At 35.0% G+C, this 23,501-nt stretch overlaps 1 protein-coding gene across 2 annotated transcripts in view; it reads right to left on the bottom strand.

The window, feature by feature from the left end:
- PRKG1 (protein kinase cGMP-dependent 1) overlaps nt 1–23,501 on the bottom strand; it is a gene marked incomplete at both ends in the record, with an annotated part of 1,181,231 nt that overhangs the window by 79,508 nt on the left and 1,078,222 nt on the right. The window lies entirely within an intron of this gene.

The following is a 23,501-nucleotide window of genomic DNA, read 5'->3' as shown; positions in this document are numbered from 1 at the left end:
CAGAAAATGTTACTAGGCATCCCAAAGTACCTGTCATTAGGGAAGATGCTTTTGCACTGGTTCAATATTTCATCTATGGGTATAGTCATATTTAAAAGCCATATTTCATAAGTCTCTATGAAGTCTAATTTTAAAATGACTAAGTCCACATCTCCAGAACAGCTAATGGTTTCCTCCCCTGTAAAATGAAGGAGTTGGATCTGGGTATCTCTCTCCCACCTCTCATGTTCTGTGAGATGAGATACTGATGCAGACTGACTACCCTGGTATTTGGAGAGTTAATCGAAGTTTTAAGTGGACAGCCCAGGTGGTGCTGTGACTGAGCAAGAAAAGCAGCCAGAATAAAGCATCTGAGTATGGACAGTTCAAGGGCAGGGTTAGGACTAGTTCCCAGGTGCTTCTTGTACTGGATAAAGCTTTGTCTGTAGTCTTCACAAAGATACAACATTTGTCATACGTAAGTGTATCTCTTTTGTTAATTTCATTCAGACTCTATCAAAATGTGCTTTGCACAATGAGCAGTGTAGTCACTTGGTATAATCGTGTCCTCAGTTGACATGTTTACTTATTTTTATCCAGCCAACATGAGCTCATTTCTCATGCTGGGTGGAATGTAAGCCTCACAAGTGCAAAAGGAGGGATCCAATTCTTGCACATCCTTCAAGATTATCTCACAAACCAAGGTTCAGTGTAGAGTTCTAAGAGCTGCCTAACACTGACTGCTTGACTCTGCAGAGAAATACACAAAAAATGTGAATTTTCAGACAAAAACTGGAAAAAAAAAAAACCCTTGTGTTGATAAAAAAAACGATGGAGTTTTGAAAGTTACATGTCATTTAATATTTTAAAATTTTATGGGAAATTAAAAAATAATATTTAAGGAAATACTAATTTTAAAGCTTTGGGGAATTAATAGCTAAAATGTTTAAGGTAAGTTGTTTACATACTGTAGCACAGTTGTATACTTCTGAAATGATTTCTAAAAATGTTTCAAATGAAAGATAGTTTGACCAACATCAGGTCATTTTAATGCCCAGGCACTAAAGACAAGCAGCACAGTTTGGCTCTTAAATTAACAAAAAACATATTTGTGCTTCAGAAACTGTCAACTTTATCAGAAGAGAAGCCAGAAGGAACTTAGGCCTCCATTGATTGTCGGCTTCTCCTGCCAACCTTCGATCCAGGTGTTGTCCAACGTGCCTGCTTGATCATGCAAAGATTTGAGATGAATTTCAGGGTTGTGAATGTTGATGGTTTCCTCTATCTTCAAGTAGTTTTTTTGCATCTCAAGAAATTCTGCCCACCAACACCCCCTCACACAAAAATTTGATTTTCAGTGTGTTACTCCATTTGTAGAACAAAATTATTTAAATATTAATGTAACTGGTAAATCTATAGTTGCTGTCTTGGTAAACTCTACTTTTAAAAATTTCAGCATATCAACAAGCAATTTTATATATCATGTTTATATGTATATAATCTCCAATTCATGAAACTGCGTGCACCCCTGGAAAGGGAATTATATTAAAAGCAGGTAAATATTTTAGTTCTCCTTCTAGCACCATCTTCAAAAAACAATAGCCAATAAAGCAAAATAGAACAAATGCCAACCAAAAGAAAACTTTACAAACTATCCTCCAATATTCTAAATTACACCTCTAAGAGAGGACCCAGAGGTACTGAATTAACCATACAGGAACTATTTCCTTGAAGTTGGTCAGGTATAAGCACTATCCTATTCCCCGATGTATAAACTGAAGTATTACTTTTTGGTAATAAATTACCTCTGATTCTCAGACATCTTTACACTGTGGACTAAGTCCACTTGCTAGCTGTGTGACTTGGGGGTCGGGGAAGGTTATTTAACTTCTCTGTGCTTCAGTTTCCTCATTTATAAAATGGAACTATATTAATTGTCTTCCTAATACATTTTTAGGGAATCAGGCACATTGTAAGCACCTCCATCTCATTTGCTAGGAAATCCTATGGACATTTTATACTATTTAATTACTGCCTATGACACAATTAGCATAATCATAGTTGATTTATGATACTATCATAATAATAACATTTCAAAAAGGTTTTGAAATATTGACTCAATGATGTAAAATATTTTGAAAACCCTTCATCCAGGGAAGTTTTATTCCCATTCTTATCTTCTAGCAGAACCCAACTGCCCACAAGTCCCCAATATGACCGGCCATGTTTCTGCTGCAGTACAATCCTGCCTTAGCAAGTTCACAACTAATTTACTAGCTAACTAATATCCCAGAGTCTCTTTAGAGAATTCCCAAACCTCCTACTTTCATCAACCAAAATAAATATCTTTCCTTGTTAATAAATATATAGATTTCAGACAACTGCTTGCTGGTGAGCCTTGTTTTTCTAATTTATGTTTTAATTAATTTCCTCTCCACCTCACTCCACTTTGTGCATTCTTTTCCTCTCAGATGTTTGCAACACGTCCTGTGGAATAACACCTACATTTTGAATTACAGATTTGTTGACTGCATCCTTTAGGTAATTAAGATGTTAACAAAGACAAGAGTCAATCATGATCCTTTTAACATTTCTCTGAATGCTTAATCAACCATTACACATATCACTAAATGAGACAAATTTTCATTTTCTCTTCAGTTTTCACTTGAACCATGAAAATAATGGGAGTAGATTTTTCCCTGGATAGACCCAATGCATATATATATTAACACATAATGTTGTCAACAAATATCTGAGTAACTATCAGTTTTTAATTTAGATGATTCCATATGGTTATATAATTAATCTAAAAATATAATTAAAATTAAAAATTGATTGTCATTTCAGACACAGTAATTAGAAATCATTAAGAATGGGCTTAGACATGTGAGATGTTACTTCTAAGTGATCACTAAAATAAAATTAAAAAATAAAAAGCTTTAGTTTAATTTCAAAAGGTTACACATAAAAATGATAGACTTTTAAAAACACACTTGTATATCAGAATCTTCCAGGAATATAATTAAACCCAGCACACAATGATCAAGTCTTGCTGCAGGTATAGAGCACAAGTGAACAGAAGATTGGGCAGTTCAAACAGAGACTTAGGTCTTCAACAGATTCCAATTCTACTACTTACGGAAAGATCCAACTCACCAAATTACCAAGGCCAATATCATTAAGAGCACCTTGATATTTCGTGCCTGCTCTTTGTTTGTAGCACATGGTTTCGGTTATTAAATGTATAAAATAGGTAGCTACTCTAAAAAGCAATGCCTTCACTTTGGTGCTAGGTATCTTCCAAACAAAATAAATACAAAATCCCATGCATGGAGTTGGGCCAGTGAGGAAATACACAAGCAAACACGAAAAGCACAGGCATTAAGCATACTCTACACTTTGAGTTTGTTTGGCTACTTAGTTACCTTCCATTTTGCATTCATTTCTCTTTTCATATAATTGTTATAGGGGCTATGTCAAAAATATCAGTTCACCAAATGATGTGTTCTATTTCTTTGTCATCACAAAACCATCTAAACATCCATTTTGGTAAAACATCTCTAACACATTTACTGTAAGTGTTAAACTGGTACTTTCCCTACATTCAATTCAAAGTGGATGAGACCCACAGTAGTACTTCATTATAGCAAGTGTCACTGTAAGGAAGGTTTCCCTAATTATTTCACACTAATTAACTCATACAGTAAAAGGTTCCATTTTAGTCACCTTGATACACATAGCTAATTGGGATAGTAAATTCTGCCATATTTTATTTTAAAAGTAAAAATGTCATTGGATATAGTCTTTTTTCCCCCCCACAGTGCTTTAATATTGTCAGTTGGTAAAACATAGCAGGAAAAAAAAAAAAGTTTATTTTTCCAAATTCCTTACCACTGATAGCTCAATTGCTATTTACTATTTTTTTCTACACTGAACTTCATTAATTAAATGCTGTTCCAATATTTAGCTTCTCATTGTTATAGGCAGAGACACAGACTGCATAAATGGAAACCTAACAGAGCCAACATTAGCCTTGCTAATTTTTTTTTTTACCCTACATGCTAAATATGTACTGAATTTTCTCTTTACTACTTTAATAGCTCATATATTAATTTTGTAGTGCTTTTTAAGAGCTGTATAGTCCGAAGTATTTAATCCTGGGATCATTTTTATCTTTGAATAACAGTCATCATCCCCCCCCCCCCCACTTCTATTATAATAACTGTCATGTTTCCATGGAAACTGTGGAGAAAGAATGAAATGGTAAAACATCTCCATTTTAGGTCTAAGTTGACAGTGTGATTTTTATTAGGAGACTCAATTATTCAGACAGGTAAGAATATAGAGAGTGGTTTCATAAATTATATAGAATCTTTTACAGATGATCTTGATCCCTGACCTTTTATAAATAAGAAATTATGTTTCTAGCTAAAGGAACTTAACCCTTTCTGTTGAGAATTAGTTATTTGGTGGTGAGATTTGGGGGAGTTTTTTTCTTCTTCTTCTTTACATTTTATTGTTTTGCTTGACTTACTGTTACCATGTAAAATAAAATAAGCAAAAATTAAAATATTCTTTACAAAGAACTAGTTATTTGTTATACTCTTGATAAATATATTTTAATCTTTACTAAATATCACTAAACCCATACAGCTAGGTTTTAGATACACATTTACAATTAAAAAATTCATTAATGCACATAAGAGGATTTAGAGACTTCTTATAATTATAAAATCTCTTTGGGGCTTTGTCCACAGTATTGATTACTTCCCACATTTTGCTGCTCTAAAAAACCATAAATTAAAAAGAAGCAACCAATTTTAACTTAAATATAAGTTAACTGCTATGTGAATCACTAAAGGGATCCAGAGGAAACCGGTTATAATGCTTGCTTCTAGCAAGGAAGATTTACCTCTTGCTCTGTATATATTTTAAATTATTTGATTTTTTAAAAAGTATAGGTGTTATTTATTTAAAGAGAAATGCAGTCTCCTGAAATAAAGATTCTAGCTGATAAAAAGTCATGGATTTAAAAGAGGCTTTAAGTAGTTGAGTAAAATGTTAGGATTTTACTGTGTGGCTTTTCACAGAGAAAACAGAGACAATTTATTTTTGCTTTTCTCACCATAGAAATAAGGGACAGTTTATAAAGTAGGAAATTTTTCCTTAATATTTACTCTATGAAGATGGAGAAATGGACAAATGACTGAGAAAATGGATGCCCTTTGAAACTGCTAGCAATCACCCTTAACTTTTGGTGCTTCCCACTAAAGAATTACAGGTCAAAGACAAGAAACATTGAAGTTCATTACAACAACAAAATTAAGATCTTGGCAAAAACAGAAATAAAGAGAAACACAAGTGACATGGATATAAAGCTTCTGCCCCAACCATCTGATAGGGAAGTTGCTTAGGTAAAAAATATTTTAAATCAATGGTTTATTATGTTTTCTAAAACTCACAGTGTGGTCTCAGTCTCTTTAAAACCTAAAATAAGAAATAAATTTCTAATGCAAATTAAGTTTGACATCCAAACAAATACATAGTATCTTTTCCTTTTATATAAATATTGAATGTCTTGGTGAGCCACCACCTCTATGAAGTATTTATTGGTGTCTGGAAATTTTTTTTTTAAGTTTAATTGGTATTATAAGCTAAGTTCTCATCTTTGACTTCCTCCTAAAATAATAAAAAGTCCTGCTGAGATATGAACATAGATAAAAAGCTTGATGTGAAAATCATTCTTAAGGAATTATACATCTTGTTTCTAACTTAATGTGCTACTCTCTTAGAATAAGATGGGAACGGTGCAAGATTACATAGAGCATGTTGTGAGTTAAATAATGTGCTTATTACAACAATCATGCCCTTACTTTTTCTACTAAAAAAGATCTAGAAGCAAAGAGACTCAGTAGCAGTCACCACTCTTCCTTAGCACCATTTCTGGCTAAGAGGAACCATGGTTCCTTGAGAAATGGCTGATTTCAGGTTCAGGGGAGGAAATACACACAGAGAACCTGGGACATCTTGTTCAGAAAGCAAGGGAGCTCTTGGCAACTGAGGGATTGTGTTAAGAGGAAACGAGGAGCCAACATGATTCACTGAATGTATAAAAATCTACGCATTCATAATAATACAAAAAATGATTTAAAAACCCACCTCCATTTGTCACTAAGAGGTAACTACGGCACCAATTACTTACTCTGGAAATTGGTGATTAATGGGAAAGAATAAAAAGTATTCATCCTGTCTTGAGTGAACAGTTTGAGGGTAAGCAGTCTATCAGATTCTTAATTGATGATGGAGAGTATTTAGAGAAGAATTCCAGTTAATAGACATTGAAAGAATGATGGAATAGGATAAGAGCATATTAAAAGCTTAATGAGATAGTTGATTCAGGCAGTGATCATTATTGGTATCAAAACATTTAACAAAGGGTGGGAAACATTACAACAAAAGGATCAGGCTATCACCTCCTTATCCACTGTTTCAATTTCAACTAGCTGAAAGTGGAAATGTGCCTGGTAAGGTCCTATTTGCCTTCTGTTATAACGCAATATTGAAGTACACTGAACCTTCTATGAAGTTTTCTTACCACAAAAAGTTGATTATAAATCTAATCAATCCTTTAGGTTTGATGATCCTTTACAACAAATACAGAGGATACAAAGATACAAGGTGGATGACACCATTTACAAACAATAAGACAAACCTGAAATGGGGGAGCTAAATCAGGACAACTGATTCATTTCTTGAAAAACCTAATAGGGCTATTAAAGAGGTTCTTCTAGATCAAAGGAGACTTAAGAGGCATAACCAATATGCAATGGATGAGATGTATTTTGATCCCAAGTCAAACAAATAAACCATTAAAAAGAGATTTTTCAGAAAATTCAGGAAAATTGAATAACGCCTAGATGTTCTTTTTGTTAGGTGCAATGAAATAATACCACTTGCAGTGACATGGATAGACCTAGAGATTGTCATACTGAGTGAAGAAAGTCAGACAAAGACAAATATCATATGATATCACTTATATGTGGAATCAAAAAAAATGGTACAAATGAACTTATTTATAAACACAGAAATAGAGTCACAGATATAGAAAACAAACTTATGGTTACCAAGGGGGAAAGGGAGGGAGGAATAAATTGGGAGATTGGGATTGATATCTACACACTACTATATATAAAATAGATAACTAATAAGGACCTACTTTATAGCAGGGAACTCTACTCAATACTCTGTAATGACCTATATGGGAAAAGAATCTAAAAAAGAATGGAGGGCTTCCTTGGTGGTGCAGTGGTTGAGAGTTTGCTTGCCGATGTAGGGGACACGGGTTCGTGCCCCGTTCCGGGAAGATCCCACATGCCACGGAGTGGCTGGGTCCGTGAGCCACGGCCGCTGAGCCTGCGAGTCCGGAGCCTGTGCTCCGCAACGGGAGAGGCCACAGCGGTGAAAGGCCCGCGTACCGCAAAATAAATAAATAAATAAATAAAATAAAAAAGAGTGGAGATTTTATATATATATATATATATATATATATATATATGATTCACTTTGTTGTACAGCAGAAACTAACAGAACATTGTAAATCAACTACACTCCAATAAAAATTATATATATATATATATTCTGATTTAATAGAATATATTTAAATTTCCAGATTTTCTGCAGTTTGGGTTGTTTTGATTACTTGAACATTTTAATTAACTTGTATTTATTTTATAAAAGTTACATGGAAAAATTATTAATTTTCAAAAAAATAGAATGAAGTACTGAAAATAAATAAGGCTTTTTTTTTTTTTTCCCCGATGTTGGGGGTAGGAGTTTATTAATTAATTAATTTATTTTTGCTGTGTTGGGTCTTCGTTTCTGTGTGAGGGCTTTCTCTAGTTGCGGAGAGTGGGGGCCACTCTTCATCGCGGTGCGCGGGCCTCTCACTATCGCGGCCTCTCTTGTTGCGGAGCACAGGCTCCAGACGCGCAGGCTGAGTACTTGTGGCTCACGGGCCCAGGTGCTCCGTGGCATGTGGGATCCTCCCAGACCAGGGCTCGAACCCGTGTCCCCTGCATTAGCAGGCGGATTCTCAACCACTGCGCCACCAGGGAAGCCCCAAGGCTTTGTTTTATACTTTAGAAAAGCGTGAGTTCTTGCTGATACTCCTGGTCCTCACTATCATTAGTATCCACACAACAAAACTAGTTTGGACTATTTGAACTTTCTAGTTGTTAAGATTTTTCATAAGCAGGGGCTTATACTACATATATATATATATATATATATATATTTTTGCGGTACGTGGGCCTCTCACCATTGTGGCCTCTCCGGTTGCGGAGCACAGGCTCCGGACGCGCAGGCTCAGCGGCCATGGCTCACGGGCCCACCCGCTCCGCGGCATGTGGGATCTTCCCGGACCGGGGCACGAACCCGTGTCCCCTGCATCGGCAGGCGGACTCTCAACCACTGCGCCACCAGGGAAGCCCTATACTATATATTTTATAGCAAACAGATACTGTCTATGTCTTTAACAAATGCAGAGGTAAACCCATATTGATAAGCATCTATGGTGATTACAGGATTATTAAAGCTTTCAAATTCTAAAGAGGTAGCTTCAGAATATAAATGACAACACTCATTAAATAGGTGGCTCTAAAAAGCTGACAAGCAGTCCCCAAACCTAGGGTAAGTTTATTTTTTTGCTTTTGTTGAATCTATAAACATTGACTTCAAATATAACCTGATCAGGGTCACTCTTTTGAAATGCAGGTGAAGGCTTGTGATCAATTAATATTGATAAGTGGCAAATGGAAATCAGTCTACCAGGACCTGAGGGGTTTGGGAGAATGACTGAAATTCTTCATCTTATTCAGCCTCTCCAGTCACAGATATATACCTCCAGGGGGAGAGAGGGAGAACTGCTAAGGATAAAGGAAGTTTTAAACTATACTTTATCAAAACGTTGTTAGCAACCACATCTTACAGCATTATAGAGAACAGAATCCATAGATATTTACAAACACATCTACACAAGCTAACTGCTCCCTTGGCTCAAAACATTCCTGTAGTTTTCTTTATACAGAAGAATGTTTTGGTAAAAATAGTTAAAATCCTTAGGCTGATATTGATGCCCCTTCTAAGTGCTCATATAGAATTCCATACTTCCCTTCATTAAATAACACCGCAATCAACAATATAATTGCTGCATTTATTAGATTTTAAGTTTCTCAAGAAGAGAACATATCTGTTTTGTATTCTCTTTGCTTAGTACATGGCTGTCATATTTCAACTTAAAAAAACGTTGACAATTTTTCACAATAACGATGTACTGTCCTTTGATATGGAAATGACTACACAGACATTTGTTTTGCATATTGATAGATGTGTCCCTTGCCCCTCTCACTTTCTTTTGTCTTATCCTTGAATTCAACTGCATGCATTTTAAGGTACTTAGTTGACCAAGAGGGTGTAATTTGTAGCCACAAGGTAAGTCTAACTATTCAATGCACACAATAAAAAACATATATTTTTTAAAAGTAAAATGAAAGTACAATGAATACTACAACTGAATTGGGAGGGAGGCATTTATATTGATTAGTTTCCAAATCTTTTTGGCTACAGATACATTTTTCATCATAGCCATCCTTTACACACACACACACACACACACACACACACACACATACACGGGAAAAAACTAACAAATCAATACTACTACGTATGGTGCACCTGAAATAATAAAAATGTTGGTCATGATACACTACATGAACTTTACGATCCCTAGTGGTTTGTAACCCACAGTTTGAACAACACTCTAAAGGTTTATTCTTTTATAATAATCCCAGCAGTCTACTATCTTAAATTTTTTTTTTTTTTTTTTTTTCTGTACGTGGGCCTCTCGCTGTTGTAGCCTCTCCCGTTGCGGAGCACAGGCTCTGGACACGCAGGCTCAGCGGCCATGGCTCACGGGCCTAGCCACTCCGCGGCATGTGGGATCTTCCCGGACCGAGGCACGAACCCATGTCCCCTGCATCAGCAGGCGGACTCCCAACCACTGCGCCACCAGGGAAGCCGTATCTTAAATTATTATTCTCCTTGGAGTCTTTTTAATAATCCCAGATCCTATGTACTCCCCAATTCTTGCTAACTTTCTTGCACAGAAATTTCAACATTTTCTGCATTTCAAATGTTGAGGTTGTACAGATGCCAACATCTCATCAATTGACATGGCTATGTCTCTCTAATTATTTCTGGCTCTTTCAGTTAATCAGCAAGGAGTCAAATTGACCAGGGTCGGGCTCTTGAAAGCACATGGGGAATAGTAATCATGTCAATAGGCAGCAGGATGACAATACAGCATTGTGTGGACAGAATCCATTGTTTGTGATTACCACAAAGGTGGAATTTAAAGAATGCCGTGCCCTTTATTTCTATAAGTTAATGAAACCATGTTGACAGAACTTGTAATGTAAAAATGCTACTATTTGGAGGAACTGTCAAATCTGTGACTTCTAGTCCTCTAAAGCACTTCATTTTTGCCTGCAGCACATTGTTCTCTTTTGTAGTGCATTCAATTTCACAATATACACTTGTATTTTATTACCAATGTAATATCAGTCCTCTATTATAGACGTTAGTTTCACCTAAAATCTGTTTTTGTGTTTTCTATCTTAATACAACGCCATGTTTTACCAGTACAATCCAAGGGGTTATATGAATAGAAAGAAAATTCATTGTATTATACACAAAGTAATTACATTTGAGACTATTATAGTGACTCAGCATCTAATGTGAAAAATGTCAGTCAACGATGTGTGGAACAAACTGAGACTGTGTATCTTCCCAGCTTTGGCAAATTTACTAACTCCAACATCTCAAAACAACAAAGTTTTAGCACCCTGGTGAGCCAGATTCTCCCAATGAATTCATTGTCCCATTACACTTAAAATTCTGCTTCTTTGAAGGAGAAGAATTTTTTAAAATCTTGAGTATTAGGGAGAAATGTAGAAATCTTAATTGAATGTGGATAAATTATTTTGTATAATTTGTATCCTAGCAACTGAATTAAATTTTGGTCAACACTGCGCTTCTGGAACTCAGTCTTGTCTGATGCCAACTGTGACACTTTTATCACATCTAAACTTTTCTCCTAGAAGTGAAAGTACAGGAAAGTAAGGCTCATTTTCAACATCAGATTAAATTCTGTACTCTGATACTAATAAAATTTTAGTGTCCCCTCTCCTCCACAGTTTTGTATTTATTTGTCTTCTCTTTATACCAATGGTTCTCAACCAGGGGAGACCTTGTCCTCCCTCCACACCCCAATCCCCCTAGAAAATATTTCTCAACGTCTACTGACATTTTTGATTGTCATGATTTGAGTGGTGGGTGTATGGTACTGGCATCTACTGGTGTAATCTAATGGTAAATAAATATTTGGTCTTTGTCCCTGTTCCTGGCACAGAGCTCCTAAAACCCTTGTAATCCCTGAAGTGATAAATGCCTCTTTGGCATGCTAATGAGATGACTGGTGGCTGGGGGTCCCTAGATAGTTTCAGGATGGGGGCTGGGCACCAGAGAGAGCAAGGCATGGTCAGAGGGTTGGAACTTTCAGCTCCACCCCCAACCTGTGGACAGGGGTAAGGAATTGAAGGTTGTCTTCAATCACAGGGGTCAATTATTTAATCGATTGTGCCAACATAATGAAATCTGCCTACATAAAAAAACCTCTAAATAATGGGATTAGGAGACCTTCAGGGTTTTGCTCATATATGGTCCTAGTACATGTCATCACTCAAAAAAGCACCATTGGTCATTTGGTCTGTTATAAAGGTGTCATCTCTTCAACGGTCTCTTTTATCTCAAGGCAACATTCTGTATCCCATTTGAAATGAAGAATTGTTATACAGACTAAAGCATATTCTTCATCATTAATTTAATTGTACGTGTAATATAATAAAGTTAAGAGGCTTAAGAGGAAAAACCATGAGCCCCATCCAGAGGAGTGTCCAAAATTAATCTCCTTACCAGCATGGTGAGCAAGGGACCTTGACTTGGAAGAACAAAGTCATTTTCAGTAAAATGTATGTTTTACTAAATTTTTATATTTTGACAAGCAAGTTTTACTAGCACAATAAGCACACTGTGCTTAAAAAAATAAAGCAGAGCCATTTTAACAAAGAACTTAGAAAAACTGATGGGGAATATCACCCTATGAGTCATACCTACCAAGTCCTTAAGCGGAAAGAGATCTTAATCATTTTAGGAAGCTGCTTTATCCCCTTTGTGAGGATATTAGGATCATTACTATGCAATACGCTCAATCAGTAACTTACCTAGGTTGTCTAAAACGTTTGAACAGTTTCTGAATATTAGAGTAATAGGCTGGTTTCCTGAAGTAATTAATACAGTTTATAAAGTTGACTAGTGTTTGCAATTCACGCATTGGAGGAAACTGGTGTGATACACACAAATGTCTGTGAGCAACAGCCATGCTTGACTTTTATGATACCTCATCTTTCTCAAATAACAATTTAAAGACATAAATTAACATGGTGTATTATGTTCATTGTATCAAAATGATTTATGCTGCCATTTTAATTCATTATTTAAAAATTATTTCTTTCTAAAAGGATTCATGGGGGAAATGTTGGTATAACATTTCCAGTTTCAAAGGCACTCTATAATTTTCTAATGGCATTTTGTTGAAAGATAGCATGGCTTATTATCATATCTAAATGTCACATTGGCAAGAGAATATTGTATGTATAATGATGAAAATGGAAACTGCTCTGTTTCTAAAGGCTAATTTATTGAACTACTAAGAGTTATCAAAACATACTTCAAGCAAAACTGCATGATTTTTAAGTATTTTGAATAAAGTAAGCACTAACAATAATACTTTCAGATTCTGAGAGGAAAGAAATATAACTTAGTGACTTTTATTAAAATAGAGATCCACAAAGTATTCCAGGATCCTTAAGGGTGTTTTCTATTGACAGTCACAAAGATGTCTTCATTATCAATTTAGAAAACAGCAAAGGTGAAAATATTGTTTATATAAAAGGGAGTTATGTTTCTAAAAGAATGGCTTGTTAACTTCCACATTCTAAGCATTTGAACTAGAAAGGATTTCAAAATGATCATTTTTACAGATTAGAAAACAGGTCCAGAGGTGGTAGGCTCCAGACCTTAAGCTTAAGGTCACATGGAGAAGTTGATGTCATTGCTCTGAGCAATTTGAACTAGAAAGGATTTCAAAATGATTTTTACAGATTAGAAAACAGGTCCAGAGGTGGTAGGCTCCAGACCTTATGCTTAAGATCACATGGAGAAGTTGATGTCATTGCTCTGACTAAGGCCCAGGTCTCCCAACTCCAAGGAAATATTCCTCTTGCTCTGTGAGCATGACTTTGCCAGAAGGACCTCTTTCAGCACTGAGCATCCGCCTTGCTCTCACTAGGTTCATAGGTTTTCTCTCTAGAATGGCCCAATCTTGAATGTAAAGCAGGATTAGAATTATGCTATATGCTACCTTCACTCCTGTGAGAGAGACTGCCTTCACTGAAGAAGAAAAGGTATTTTAGCCACATATTATTATTTTTCCATTGAAATTACTGAGAACACAAGGGATCTATTACTAATAATACTAATAGATACTATTCTTTTTGCTTTTTAAAGGTACGATATCACAACAGGCTCTAGAACATAACAAAACCTAACAAAAAGACACATGCACTGGATTGCTCTCTTTTCTATGGAAGTTTGGGGCTCTGGAAAAGCTGACCTTATCGCCACACAGGACTTAAATATCCTTAGGATTTAAAGAGCTCTTGATGTTTTGAAAGTAATTTCCAATTGTTGCTACCTAATATGACAACAGTGGAAAAGAATCATCCTTCCTTTTCAGAAGAAGACAGAGTCAATAATTAAATGGCTTGTCTGCATCCACCAAGCAAGTCAGCAGCACTAGATTTTCAATTATCTTTAGTCCTCTGCTCTGTCAATTAGAAAAGGTTGCATGCAAGGACGTACTGAGATCCACCTTTATAAAGTCTTGCTACTTTGGGAGTCTTAAAGATAAGTGCAATGGAGAAGAAATTAGCAAATGACCTTTGAGAGTTTTAAAATTTTTAATGAAACAAATAAAAATACTTCTACCCAAGACCAAGCAGTTTTATCCTGAAGATCATTTTTTAAAAAAAAATCAGTCTCACTGCCCTTGAAAGAAAAAATTTACTTTGATGCTCTCTGTAGTCACAAGTCACACTAAAGTCTTAATCTGCTAGCATTGGTGGCCTTAGAAACTCTCCTATACTTCTTCCCAGCCTGATTACATGTACTAGAATTTGAAAAGCAAACAGCTCTTGCACAGCTGAAAGCCAACTTATTAGTTCAGGGTGAACTGCTGCAAGTTTTTCGAGTCTCCTATACTTTGCCCTGCCATAAAATGGACAACAATTTTTATTGCCCAGAGAATGGGATTGTCTTCTGACTATTCAACCTGAGAAGTGGTCAGCAAGTTCTAATTCTGGTTTGAGGGCTATTTCATACCATTCTTAGTGTTCTTTCCATTTAATTGGCATATAGTTCCCAGTTTGAGACAGGATATTACTCACTTGAATTCTTTTCATAGGGGGAAAAACAATTTTCCAGGCTCATTTCCCTGAGAATTGCTTAGATCAAAACCAAGTTGGTTGAAGTAAGTTGTTGATAAGATTGTGGGAATACTAAGATCTTTACTCTAAAATGCTTGGCAGAAAAACACTAATAAGAAAGGCCAAAATTTCAAAGTCAGGGTGTTCAAAAGAGCAACCCCATGTGCATTTGATTGTGCATTCAAAATCTCATGTTAGTTAGATGCTAGACGACCCTGGGGCATTTGGGAAGATGTTACCAAACAATACATCCCTTTTCTGATTTGCACAGCCTCATGTATTTTGAGGTGCATTTGATGAGTGAATTTTCAAAGGTCGGAGCAACATAGGTAGCTCCCTCTGCAAGTCAAAGAGCACAGAGCAACCGTCAGATAACCGTTTGATTATCTCTGGTAATCAAATGTAACGAGAGAACATCAATGCTGTCACATTGTGTCAAACAACAAAGCTGGCACCAAAAGTAATCCTGAAAATATCAGACTAAAATGTTCCTTTGCAAATAGCCTTGTAAACAGAGGGGAGCTTTAAATCAGTGAGGACTAATTATAGAAATAGTAATAAACTATTTATTTGGACTACATCAAAAGGGCCAAAAGAGTGGCCCATATGCAGGCAATATTCTTTATAGTTCTAGAGTCGGGAGAAGTGACCGGTGCTTCGCTGGTTCAGCAGCAATAAGTCAGAGTCAACCCTGGTGCATCTAAATGTTTCGTGCATCACTCTTTTCCTGGGTGATGATGCTACAGGTCCTGCTTTGTAGACTTAGCCTTACTTCTGGCTTTTTACCATAGTTTCATCTTTCTTGTTTACTTTTAACTTTTCTTTTTGTATTATGTGCATCTACGATGAGAGTCCCTTTTCTGGGTCGAGGCAGAGAATAAGTGAACATTTTGCACTGAGGTACATGGTGAGGGGAGTAGGCCTGGCCGAGAATGGTGATTCCGAGGGGGTTTGCCTATTAGTGCCTTCTTGTTCAGTGCTGCTTTTTCCTCTCTGTGCTCAGCGGAAGGCTCATGTTATCTCTGGAGAAGGAACTTATATGCAAATTTATGCTATGGTGTTAGGAAAAAACGTTGAATTCCTCTTAGGAGAATTTTTAAGTTTTATATTTCTTTAGAGAGAGGACAATATTTAAACCTAAAGAAATACTACATAATGTGAGACAGAAAAGTGAAAACCTTCTTAACTAAGAAATCACTTCCATGGACATTTAGGTTGCTTCCATGTCCTGGCAGAATGGAAAAGGAAGATGTGGTACGTACATACAATAGAATATTACTCAGCTATAAAAAAGAATGAAATAATGCCATTTGCAGCAACATGGATGGACCTAGAGATTGACATACTGAGTGAAGTAAGTCAGACAGAGAAAGACAAATGTCATAGGATACCGCTTATATGTGGAATCTCAAAAAATGGAACAAATGAACCTATTTACAAAAAAGGAATAGCATCACAGATGTAGAAAACAAACTTATGGTTACCAAGGGGGAAAGGGAGGGAGGGATAAATTGGGAGATTGGGACTGACATATACACACTACTACGTATAAAATAGATAACTAATAAGAACCTACTGCATAGCACAGCAAATGCTACTCAATACTCTATAATGACCTATATAGGAAAAGAGTCTATAAAAGAGCGGATATATGTATATGTATAACTGATTCACTCTGCTGTAGAGCAGAAACTAACACAATATTGTAAATCAACTATATTCCAATAAAAATTAATTTAAAAATTAAAAAAATATAACTTCACAAAGTGGTATAACCTTTACCCAGGGATATGGTCTGACTTCTTTGAAGTTCTGCTTTTGTCTATGAAACTTAAAAGGACCTGAGACCCTCTTGCTTAAACTCCCTCAATCTTATACTCTCTCCTTCTTTACTGGATTTAACATGTTCATCTCTCTCTCAATACTGATGATCCATAATCATCCACTACACATTTCTGGCTATTTTCCTTGAAATTTCTTCTAATTCTGTATAAGTTTATTGACTCTTACTTCTTCAAATCAGATTCATTTTCAATACATTTAGGGGACTTGATCCCTACCACTCCATCCTAAGATGAAAATGAACCAGTGGTTTGATAAATTCAATTGCCACTTGTTAATTAACACACTAGAACTCTCAACAACATACAATATCACGGTCTCCTCCTCCATTCTTGAAACACACTCCGTTTTTGTCTTCTGTGATGCCGTCTGGTTTTCCTTCTACTCTCTTCTCTCGTTTTCAGTCTTTGGCTGTGGATGTTTTTGTGTGAAATCCTTTCCTTTTCCCTGATTTTTACATGATAAAGTTCCTCAAGAATCAATCCTCAGTGCCATACTCCTTTCATACACTGCTTTCTCTCTCATCCACATCTTTAATTACCACTTACCGTCTAAATTCTCATTATTCTCACATAAATACCAACCTCTTCTCTGAGTTCCAGACCTGCCTAACCATGTCTCAACATCACCTCATATTTAACCTGAGCAAAACTCAAGTCATGATTATTCCACTCTCCAAATCTGGCAACCATCCCTCTCTGTCTTCGTGAAAGCTACTGCCTGCCGCTGATTTCCAGACCAAACATCCTTGCATCATCCCTGACCTTTCTCCCCTTCATCACCAATATCTATTTCCTTAAGGAGACCTATTGGCTTTGCCACCTAACTAGCTCTCAAATGCTTTTCTCTCCTCACACTGCTCTCGTTCTAGTCCTGTGTCTACCATCAGCTTTTACCAGGAAAATATTCTGGTTGTTCTCCTTGCTTTCACTTTTTCACTCCTCCAATCAGAGGAAAGAGTGTTTAATTATAAACCAACTCATCTCATTTGCTAGCTTACAAGCCTGAAGTGCTTTCTTTAAATCCTTAACATCTGATCTCCATCTTGTATATTCTAAGTCCCAGCCATATTGGTACCTTGGTTCCTTGAATATGTAATGTTGTCTCCTATCTTGGGGGCTTTGTACATGTACTTTTGTTTGTCTGTCTAGAATGCTATCTACACTTCCTTACCCAACTAATACCATCTAATTCTTTCCCAGTCAGTTCCAGCTAATTCTTCAAAATTCAGCTCAAATATAGTTAAAATGTTACTTCCTCAGGGAAATCTTCGCAGAATAATTAATGTGTCTCTCTCTCCTCCACTGGACCACAGGTACCATGAAGGCGAGGAGCATATCTGTTTTATTCATTGCTTTATATGTAGCATTTTGTAGGCACACAGAAAATATTTGTTAAATATATGAATGTATATGACAAATTGAATGAACAAGAATGATGCTGTTACATCATGGGCTGCCGGATCATTGCAGGAAGTCTTTAAATCTATCTATCTATCTATCTATCTATCTATCTATCTATCTATCTATCAACCTACCTACCTACCTACCTATCTACCAAGTAATGTAGATTAAAAAACATGACCACACTCAGAGATTTAGCCATAAGAAAGAGTTCCTAATGGAAAACAATATAAGAATCATCAACTTAGATCATAAATAAATGCACTGATGAATCTATATTCATATAGCTGTTAGAGCTTCTCAACTGAAGGGCTTAGATATGAATCCCTTCAGCCTTCAGAGCAGCAGGATAGAATCTGGGGCAGCTGAGCCAATTGGTACCATATTCTATGCCCATTTTCTATGAGTGTCATGACATAAAATAATTTGAAAAACGCTGTTAGATGGGAACAATTTAGAGGTTTTTTGTTGTTGTTTGGTGTTTTTTTTTTTTTTTTTTGAAAAAGTGATCAGGAATTACTTTCAAAGGCACAGTAAATTGAATCAACAAGGGTACAAATTGAATCAGTCTGAAATACTAGGCTCCACTCATTGTGTTATCAGGTCCTCACCAAAATGATGTTTAAGAAGTACACATAATTGTATCATAAGTGTTTATAATATGATGGGTGCTAAACTGAAAAAAGCAGGATATAAAGTTGTAAATGACTATAAGTATAATTTTAAAACACAAAGATAGTTAATAGCAGTTGTACTTGATTGTTTAGACTGTGATTTTTATTTTTTTAATCTATATCACTGTATTATTTCTATTAAAGTGAAAATATAAAACGTTTTAATTAAAAATAAACATCATTATAAATAAAACACTGACTTTAATTTGTTGTTTTGTTTTTCTGCTCTATATGACCCTAATCTCGGAATATAGCTGTGGTATATGTAAATCACCTTATTGGAGAGCCACCTTTATATTAAAAATTCCTATGATTATAATAAATATAAATATAGTATATTTCAACTTAACTTGCTAATATATATAGGTTTTTTATTCAGAAAAAGAGATGTTTTGCCTATAACTGCTGAGTACAATATTCAACAATAAGAATGAAATGATACTATAACTTGAAAATATTTCATTTAAGAAGTACTCTGTGTTCATATATCAGAAATACTTAGAATGAAATAGAACATCTTCATTTTTCTATTTGATTTTCTGGATGGTTATTTATTTATGTTTTTTACAAGACAAGGTGTAAATATAGAGATAGGTCTCTCTACCAAAACAGTATTTTATCATACTAAGTATCATAATTTATTCTTAGAAGTAAATATTGAAAATCATCATGGAATTACACATCAGGCTCCCTACTAAACTGCAAGATCCTTACTATTGGAAAATATGTTTTCTATTTGCTATGCACACTGTAAAATACAACGCCTGACTCATCATGAGTAAATTTCTAAATATTTATTAAATGAATGAATACATAGTCTCTAAGGAAAATAATGTGTACGTTTCATCATATATGCTACTTTCTGCTCTAAATAAGGTTTAATGAGCCTTACCTTCCATCTAAGGTTGTCTCTTCTAATGTCTTTGTGGTTATAACTTCATATTTTAAAAAGAGAAGTCCTTACTGGATAATTAGCAGCAATCAAGAGAAGCTTAAACATGTCATAAAGGTAAAGTTTCTGTCATGAATAGTTTTCTTTGTAGGAAATATATCTCGTGAGACAAGCTAAGGGCACATATCCTGCAGCAGAGCAGTTTTGAGAACCATTTCACTGGGATATTTCTTTCAAGTCAATCTTCTTGGACCAGCCATCCAAACTGAATGCTTGGTATGGTTTCTCTGAAAGGGATGGTCTGTTTTCTGCCATTGAAGCCTGATTGTGCTAATAGCTAATAAGTTTCTTATGATTGAGTTTCTAAATGTCTCAACTGAATTGATTTTTAAAGTCAGTCCTACTTTTTTCTTTTTACTGCAAATAGGCATAGTCAATGAGGCAATACCAACAATAACTTCACGTGCATAAATAATATGATCATTATAGTTGGGTTTTAAAAAATATTAATCTTACCTTTAGTGGATTTTGCAAAATCAAGGGGACTTTGAAAAATAAAGCTCACACAGTGGAGCCAAATCATGACTTCAATTCTAAATGGTACAGAATTTGCGATCTGTATAGAAATTTAGAGGCCTTAACAAAATTACCCAGGGAATTTAGATTAGAGCCCGTTCCTGGATTCCTGCAATGCTGGCAAAACTTATAAGTTCCTTAAATACAAAGTGAAGGCATAATGTACTTAAGGGGAAGAAATCCAACACAGAGAAAAGAGTGCTAACACAAATAGATGTTTAAATGTGTTAGTTCAACTAAAAAGTTTTCCCTGGGGAATAGTTTACAGTTTACCTACTCTGGGTGATAGCATACCTAATTAAAAAGATGCTTTCAACTTCAGAAATCTTCAGATGTTAATTATTTATTAGGCTATAAAACGCTAACAGTGTAAAAAGCATCACAACACCTGCTCCAGTATTTACTTATTTATTTAGCTATTTTGAGGAATAAGGTTTACATTATCAATCTCTCTGGAATTTAGATCAATGATCCTAGATTTTTTTTATCAAGTTATTCCCATTTTCTAAATAATAATCAATATTAAGGTATGTGGGTTATGTACTCATTTGGATTTAGTATTAATTGAATAGAAAAATTCCAACTAATTTATCCTAGTTGATTTATATTCAAGTATAAATATAATGGCCAATTTGTAATCTATTAAATTTAATAGTTCAAATAACAATACTTAGATGTAGGTCATCATTTCATTGCCCGCTTTGTTCTTTAATCATAATTGAACTTTCTTTTAACTAAATGTTTCTATTTTTATAAAATTGATATTTATGGATATTTTCCAGTCTAGGTTTAATTTTACAACACTCTACTAAATTGAGACTAGTTTGCCTACATAAGATTAAAGACTCCTTGCCCAGATAAAATTAGTTTACATAATACATGTGCAATAATTGTGTATAAATCAAACCATCTAGCAAATGCATTAGGGTATATTTCCAATGATTACTTCTACAAACAACACCATCCACTTTTATAGCCCTTTATAATTTACCAAGTATTTTTACATATCACCATTAATTAAATCACAAAAATAATATTTCATAGATAAGATAATGATACTGAGAGACAGATGTTAAGACATGACCAAAATCACTTGGTTGGAAATGACAGAGCCCGGAACAGAACTCGAGGCTTCTGGTCCTCATTCAGAGTCATGTTTTTCATACTGATGGATTCTCTTCCAATGTGAAGAACTGTTGCCACACCTATCTTCTAAATTGTCTGAATCTGAATTTCAGTGTATTTGTTTTACTTCCTACCTTTAGTTGAAGCATGTGCAAGTGAACCCATAAATGCCCAGAATTCATGAGATACACACACAGTTTAACCTTTGTAAGGCCAACAGTACACTGAGAAGGATATAACTAATTCATAATTGCTTTCCTGCCACTGATCAATTTTAAGCCAGTGACTGGCCTCGACTTTGGGTAGAGTAAATAGGAGTTATACAAAAACTTTCATTAGAGAATCTGTCTAAAGTTTAACAGAGAAACAGAAATAGATCGAAGAATATTTTAGTTTAAAAGACCTTTGACTTTTCCAGTAACTCTACAAATATTTAAATAGTTGCTCAGGTAGATTCTAGACAAATTTTAAAGATTAGCACTAATTGTATACATAAATACACATTTATATAAAGTGGTGTGTGTGTATATGTATATATACAAATATAAATATATATAAAATGACCCATAGTAACCTTAATTGAATATATAAACTCAAGAAAAACTTTGCTGCCATAAATTATAAATATGAGCTTTTATATTGCAAGAAAATGTTCCTCTAGGGATAATGTCCAATAATAAAAAAGTGTTATAACTTTTAAAACTGATAAGGTACCTTAAATGGCCCCCCTCTACCATCTCAGGATGACTAGTGTAACTACCAGAAACTAAAGTCTAAACTTAGCATTAATATGTATTTTAACCTAATGTAGAAAACCAGAAAATTAATACCAATCAGCCACAGTACAGGCAATACTGAGGACTGTGTGGAGTTTGATGTTAAAACTGGCTTTGTGTAATTTCCTCCGCAAATCTTAGCAGAGGCACTGCTGGCATTTGACTACAGGATGTAAGTCTGTGTCCCTCCAAGGAACAGAGGAAACAAAAGCAAACTATATAGAGAAGAAAATGTGAATATCTTTATACAGCTTTGAAAATAATACAATTTTATCAGTCAAAATGAATAATAGTAATTAGTCAATTAGTTCTAGCCCAAATTTTTAGTCTTCATAGGCTCTCAAGGCAAAATAAATTATTTTATTCCTTTTGTTTTTTAGGTGACTGCAAGACCAACCAATCAAATTCTTCCCCTGCACTATCTACTTACTGATATTTGTTGATTTAATCCTTCAGGTATCCTGTATGATATCAAATACTAAATTGGTTTTACTTAAGTTACTTTCTTGGGAGAAAGAGGAGAATTATATAGATTACACTTTTTTAAAAAAGTAACCTAACAATTTTGCAGAAAAAGCCAATCTCAAATTACTTCACATTTTTTGTTTAAAAAACAGTTAAAGCTTTGTTTTAAAGTAAATTATTCTAGTAGATAAAAATGTACTTTGTTATACAAAAATGACAATTAATGGCATATGTACTATCTCATATCATTATGATAACTTAGTGTCATTGAAGTTGTGAACTAAAATTCATTTTATGGCAAGACAAGAAAATTCAAACAAAAATTTTACTCTGCCCTTTGGCCTCCTCTCTCCCCTCACTGTGCCTTGTGTATCTGTATTATGCATCGACCAAACCTTCCCCATAGGCAGAAATATCTGCTGAACCAAAAAGAGCAACATTCTCCTAGCGTCAATAAGACAACTCCTTAATGATAACTTTCCTGCTTGAACTCATAAGGGGTCATATGACACTTAGATCTGGATTATGTCAATAATACATCATTTGATGTACAGCCCTCTGTCTCAAGTAACTTGTTTAACTGTGCCTTGACTTCTAATAAGCAGAACAGTTCTCAGAGCTTTCTGAGCTGCTCTTCCCAGGTTACAATCCTCAAATTTGACTTGAATAAAATTTTCCACTTCTTTTTTAGATCCACTGATTAATTTTCATCGACAAAGTTCAATGTAAAGCAACGGTGTATTCACGAGAAAGTATTTCCAGCGTTATTATTTTTCATACAATTTCACAAGCAACTGGTGAACACAGCCGCAATTCATTCAGTAAGTGTTTTCAGTGGAAGAAATAATGTGTTAACATTCAATTGTTTTACTGGATTTTTAAACTAACCATTTTCCCTTGTCCAGATGATCTTCCTCACAAAATTAAGGTTTCATGTTCAAGGAGAGAGGTACTTACTAAGCAAGTATACTATGTAAAAATTACCTTGAATAGCTTGCTTATTTTTACTCTTAAGTAGTTACTTTCTTCCTGTCAGAGTGTAGAGCTTTAAGTCCAACAAAATATTTGATCTCATTTCTATTCAAAATTGTTTTTTGAAAATCAAAATT

This window comes from Leucopleurus acutus (genome assembly GCF_964270905.1).
Source record: "Leucopleurus acutus genome assembly, chromosome: 14".
In the NCBI taxonomy this organism is placed as follows: Eukaryota; Metazoa; Chordata; class Mammalia; order Artiodactyla; family Delphinidae; genus Leucopleurus; species Leucopleurus acutus.
This window is presented reverse-complemented; position numbering and strand designations above follow the sequence as displayed.